A 6,000-nucleotide genomic window follows, 5' to 3' on the forward strand; every position below is an offset into this window, starting at 1 on the left:
GGCTGGAGAACAGATGGGACAACTCTGCTGCACTCCCTTTCCCCCAGGAGGAGTTGCCATGCCCGGAGAGGCTTCTCTGAATGGTAGGAAGAGGGAGGGGGTGGATGAGGGCTTCAGCAGACAGAGGGGGACAGGGAGGGCTGTCTGAGCAGAGAGCACAGGTCTGGCCCCTTGGAGGACAGAGAATCTCACAGAGCAGCAGAGAGAGTGCAGGAGGAAGGTGGGGCCTGAGCCGAGAGGGTTCAAACAGCAACTGAAGGGATCTGGAGTGAATGTCGTAGATAACAGAGACCCGGGGAAGGCTCTGTGCACAGAGGCTGAATTGGGGCTAGACTGCACAAAGTGGTGCCTGGGAGGCGTATTATTGCTTCCTTCGTAGTTAATGAGGGTCCAGCTGGGAATAACAACAGTGAGCTGGTGGGAAGGGACAGGGGCAAGAGCATTTCCAGAGGGGGGCATGAGCAGAGCAGTGCCATGACACACCCAAGATACTTCTGAAGGTTAAGATGGGGGATTAGGATGAGCTGGTTGGAAGGATGGGGTGTTGGGGTCAGTGGGGTGTGCAAGATCTTGGGGCTGGACCCAGCGTCCCAAGTCCTCAGCTCTGTCATTGGCCCAGCAATTGGCAGAACGTGCTGTCATCTTTAAGTAACAACTTTGCCACTTTGCATGGAGGAAGGGGCTCAGGACAATGCAAGCCTCCCAAAGTTGGGATGCAGCCATCTCCTGGCGGCACTGGAGGTACTGGGTCCCCTGGTCCGTAAGTCCAGGGATAGGAGGAGGGAGACAGTTGGCTTTCAGTGTCGTCTTATCATTCCCACCCCTACTCTCTGGCCCACGCCCCACTGGCAGACTTGAAAAGGATGCCCTTGGCAATAACCAAGCCATCCTTAGGCTCCTGGGAAGAAGCCTGTCCTTGTCTCTGCCCTTGAATTTGGATCCCCACGTGCCCAGGCTTCTTTCTGTATCCTGTGTCCAGCTAGCCCCTCTGTTCCTGAGATTTCTCCCCTCATCTTCCTCTTACTGCTTCTGGGAGGCAAAGATGGATGAGCGAGGACGTCATATTCTTGTATGATCTGAGACACTTTAGGGAGGAGGCCTGGGACCTGCCCTCCAGCCAAGACAAGCCTTTGGAGAGGCAAAGTGCGTGATGGGGTGGGGGGAAGGCGCAGGCAACTGGGCTGCTCCTACTATGTGCTCTGCGACTGCCCTCCTTCCGCTCCCTGTGTGCAGTACAGGTTCAGCGAGTCCATTAATTCCCCCAATGCCCACTGGCGCTGACTCCATGCTTGACATGAACCAGGAAGGCAAGGATGAATGAGACCCAGTGTGGACTGCAGAGGGCAGGGACTGGGCACTTGCTGGGCTGTGGGTGAACTGCAGGACTTCCCAGGGGAGGCGTGGGCTGGGTCATGCAGGATGCACCAGCATTGGCTGAAAGGAGAGCCAAGCCCAGGTGTCTTCCGGGAACTGCAAGGCTGTGTTTAGGGGTGCTGGGGTGTGATGCTGTACTCCACACTCTCAGGCTCTGGTGTCCTAGGATCTGCCTCTAATCACTTCCTGTCAAACCCTGGCCACCTCATTCACTGTGTCCCACTCAGGTGAGCTGCATGTGAAGCAGCATGCAATTTCTCTAAATGACCCACAGGGTCCCACAGATGGGAGAACAAAGGACACGATTACGTTCATTTTCCAGGGATTCATCATCCCAAAGCTGCTGGAGAGCTCCAGTGGGAACATCGTAGACTCCTGAGTCTTCATGGATGTGGGGTTGGTAGGGCGCACCAGCCAGGCCACAGAAATCAGAAGAAGAGGTTTGTAGCAGGCAGAATAGAGCCCGGGTGTGGTAGCCTAGTGACTAAAAGTCATTGCCTTGCAAGCTCTGGGATTCCATACGGGTGCCAGTTCATATCTCAGCTGCTCCACTTCCCTGCTTGTGGCTCCACTTCCCTGCTTGTGGCCTGGGAAAAGCAGTAGAGGATGGCCCAAAACCTTGGGACCCTGCACCCACATGGGAGACCCGGAAAAGGGTCCTGGCTCCTGGCTTCGGATTGGCTCAACTTGGGCAGTTGTGGCTACTAGAGGAGTGAATCGGCGGATGGAAGATCTTTCTGTCTCTCCTCTCTGTAAATATGACTTTGCAATAAGGACAAATACATCTTTAAAATAAATAAATATTAAAAATAACTGTGCAGGGGACATCCCATGTCCCCAGTCAGGAAGTGGCATCCTGGAGTTGTCCCATGCCATCTGATCAACCCCCAGGAGAATAGAAGTTTCGTTTTGGCGCAGGCTCTACCTCTCCCCATTGCCCTACGCTGAGTTACATGCCCACTTCTCCCTCCCGGTTTGCACTCAGAGCTTCTGAATTATGAAAGGATAAGCTTTTGGGAGCTGAGTTCTCTTCCCCACTGTGCTTGAGTTGCTGCGTGCTCTGCCAGTAGCCAAATGCTCAGACCTTCAAACCTCACCTGGATGAGGAGCGGCAGGCTGGAGGGACGCGCAAGAGTCTGGGTTCCAAAGACACGCCATGGACTTGGTGAGGCGACTGAGATTCCCACGGGCCACCAGCAGAGGGCAGGGCCTTTCCTGCCCTCATTGCAAGATTGTAAGGGCTCCGGCGCTCTCTACTGGTGCAGGTGCACGAGAATTAACAAACAGGCGTAGGGGTGGATCCCGGCTCGCCCGAGAAGGGACTTAATGAGCGACGCTTTCCCGAGAGAAAATTAAATGACAAGAAACTATGATGCGCCCCAAGGGCTACGAATCGCCCTCACGCCCAGCGCTCCTGTACAGGTCCCCGCGCACCTGGGCTCCTTCCAAGGGTCGGGGGCCAGGACCCCCTGCAGCTGCTCGGGTCGGCCGGAACAGGGCGCTGTCGCGCCGCGCTCGGGGCTGCGCCGCCGCCACCGCCGACCTGACTCCAGGACCTATAGCCGCTGCGGGGTCACCAAAGAGGGCGGGTGGGTGGGGTCAGAAAGGGCGACAGTGGGGCCTGACCCACGCTGCCGACAGTGGTCCGACTGACCCGATCTGGAAGAATAGGCGTCAGGGAGCGCGGGCACCAGCAGTCCCCTGCGGGACTCACTCTCACCTTCCCACCAACCCCACTTGCTTTTCTGCCTGTCCCCACTAGCTGAGCTCTGCTGGCTCCAGGCCAGGTCTGCAGAGGAGGAACCAGGAGCTGAGACAGGCTGAGCAAGTGGCTATGGGACACACAGACAGCAAGCATTGAAAGGAAATTCACGCCCCACTGTGTGCATGGTTAGGATTTGTCAAACCGATGGGAGCTGTGTCCTGATGGAAGGAGGGTGTGCATGGCTGAGGGGGGAGTGGGAGGCTCACCTAGCGCTGGGCCTGACCTGTGGGGGGCCTTTTCTTGGAGTTGTTGGGCTAGCAATTGCTGGGAATATGGTTCAAACACAGCATCCCAGGGGATGGGGCTCAGGGCCTCTGCATTTCTAGGTGGTGCGGATGCTGCCCCAGTTCCACACTGGTGAGTTGCAGCAGTTGTGGGCACTTCTGCCAACGCAAAAGACTGATTGCAGTGTGTGTGTGTGTGTGTGTGTGGAGGGGGGAGGGTCCTATCTCCCAGATAGGACAGGTCTGGGCTGTGGCCTGGGCATCCAGGTTTTCCCAGCCTCCAGGGAAGCTGTGGGGTGGGAAGGGCAGTCATGTGACTGACGGGATGTGTGGGGGTTGGGGAAGCTCACCTGACACAGGCAGAGGGACAGTGAGTCACCAGCAGGTGTGCAGGGCCAGGTGTGAGAACTGGATCCCAGGTAACTCTAAGGGAGGGGCTGGCCCTCTGCTGCACTTTGCCTTAAAGAGGGGCCAGGCCCAGGGCAGGTTGGGGAGTGAGGCAGAATGAGCTTGGCAGGTGTCCTGTGGGGTTCAGCCCTTGGCGGGGGGAGCAGCAGGGTTGGCGAGAGCAGGCAGAGAAGCAGGGCTGACGGTGAGCACAAGGCAGGAGCTGGCCTGAGACTGAGACCCGCTTAGTCGGCTCCCAGCCCAGTTCCTCCAGGGGCCTGGCTGACCAAGAGCAAGCATAATCTTGGGGTTCCTGTTAGGTACCCACCACATGTGGTGCTGGCCTGGACACTACGCACAACGGCCCAGTGGGCCCCCAGAGTTGATGGGAAGTAGACCTAACAAGCCAGGAGAGAAGGCCCTGACAGATAATGTGACCCATACAGGACTGTCAGAGACCCCATCAAGATCTGAAATCTGGCCCAGCATGATAGCTCAATAAGCTAATCCTTTCCTCCCAAGCACAGGGATTCCATATGGGTACTGGTTCATGTCCCGCCTGCTCCACTTCCCATCCAGCTCCCTGCTTGTGGCCTGGGAAAGCAGTAGAGGATGACCCAAAGCCTTGGGACCCTGCACCTGCATGGGAGATCTGGAAGCAGCTCCTGGCTCCTGACTTTGGATCGATTCAGTTCTGGCCATTGTGGCCACTTGGGGAGTGAACCAGCAAATAGAAGATCTTTCTCTATGTCTCTCCTCTCTAACTCTCCCTTTCCAATAGAAATAAATAAAATCTTTAAACAAGAAGTTTTTGTCCTTCAAGTTGTCCTGATACCCTGGGTCACCTAACCTGCTGGAGTCTAGGGGTCCTATGGGGAAGACTCGCAGGCCTAAGCCGGCGGGACCTGCGCTGTTGGTTCAGGCATCGGCCTCCTGGGCTGCTTGCTGCCACACTTCAGTTGCCTCCCTGTTCCCTGTGTTTTGTTCAGGGAATACTCATTTGCATTTCCTGAGAGGCTCCCAGACAAGCAAGGAGGTGCCCAAACCCTTGCCTTGCAGAGGGAGTGAGTGAGGAATCAGAATTAGATTCCAGAGCCTCCCTGGGCTGGGCTTTCCTGTGTGGGTTCCGCATGCTGCAGGCCTGCTGAGGGTGCGCTGCTGTGCGTGGGTGGGACTTCCACAAGGCTTCGGGGCGCTCTGGTATGCCGATTGTTTTAGATTAGAGGCTCTTGGAGACCAGCAGGTGCCGGCAGAGGCTTTCCTCGAATATTCCCTGTCTGCCTAAAGTTAGGGCCGTGCCAGGAAGGAAAATAGTGGCCTCCCCCGTGAGCTCCCTGAGGTTTTAGGAGGCAGGCGGAGCCATGTCCCTACACCCCCTGCACCCCTGGCCTGTTCCTCCCACTCGCCTGCAGAGGGCGCGCCCTCCGCCCTGTGGGGATTGGAGACCTGACTGGTTTACCAGACTCTGCAGGTCTTTCGGTTTTTCGTTTCTGGCTCCAGGCGAAGGGCAAGCTCGGGCCCAGGACTCCCATCTATCCACCCATAGGGCAAAGGGTCGTGGGCTGTTGCCAGCTCCCTCTCCCTGCGACAAAGATGCTCGGCACAGCGTGCAGGAGCCCATGGAAGCATGGCAGGGTTGGCAGCGGTGGGGGGGCATTTGTGGTTCAGTCTGGCTTGTCTGGCCTCCCAGGGATCCTGTCTGCGGTTTTCATCCCCCTTTGTTTCTTAACAGCTTCCACCTACTCGCTCTCTGGGTTAACTTCGCAAACTCCGCGGGCTTGTCTCGCCTCCCCCCCTCACCTCCTGCAGCCGAGGAGGAGGTAGCAATCATTCTGAGAAGGGCTCTTTCAAGCGAGTCTCCCTCCCATGTCTTGCATAAGCATCATGCAGAAGGAGCAGGGGTGGGGGTGGGAGAGCCACGTGTTGAAGAAGGAGGGCCCACACTGGCCCTCTCCCAGGAAGCCGGTTGGAAGACTGCTGATGCGACAGTCGCTCCCTTCCTGTTCACTGCAGTCTGGGTGGAAGGTGGTCCTTTTTCTTGCAAGTGAGGGACACCTCTCCAAGTGCTGTCATGGGGAGGGGGAAGAGGGGCGCCTGGAGAGCCATTTGTCTGACTAGCGATGTGTCAGTAGGGACCACTGCCCTTCCCTCGTCCTTGGATAAAGGACCTGCAGGTGACAAAGGCCGCTTGAGCCAGGCACATCTCTGCTTCAGGCTGCCTCTCTCTGACCATTCAGTCACACCCCTTCT

This window comes from Ochotona princeps, chromosome 26, assembly GCF_030435755.1.
Source record: "Ochotona princeps isolate mOchPri1 chromosome 26, mOchPri1.hap1, whole genome shotgun sequence".
Taxonomy (NCBI): domain Eukaryota; kingdom Metazoa; phylum Chordata; class Mammalia; order Lagomorpha; family Ochotonidae; genus Ochotona; species Ochotona princeps.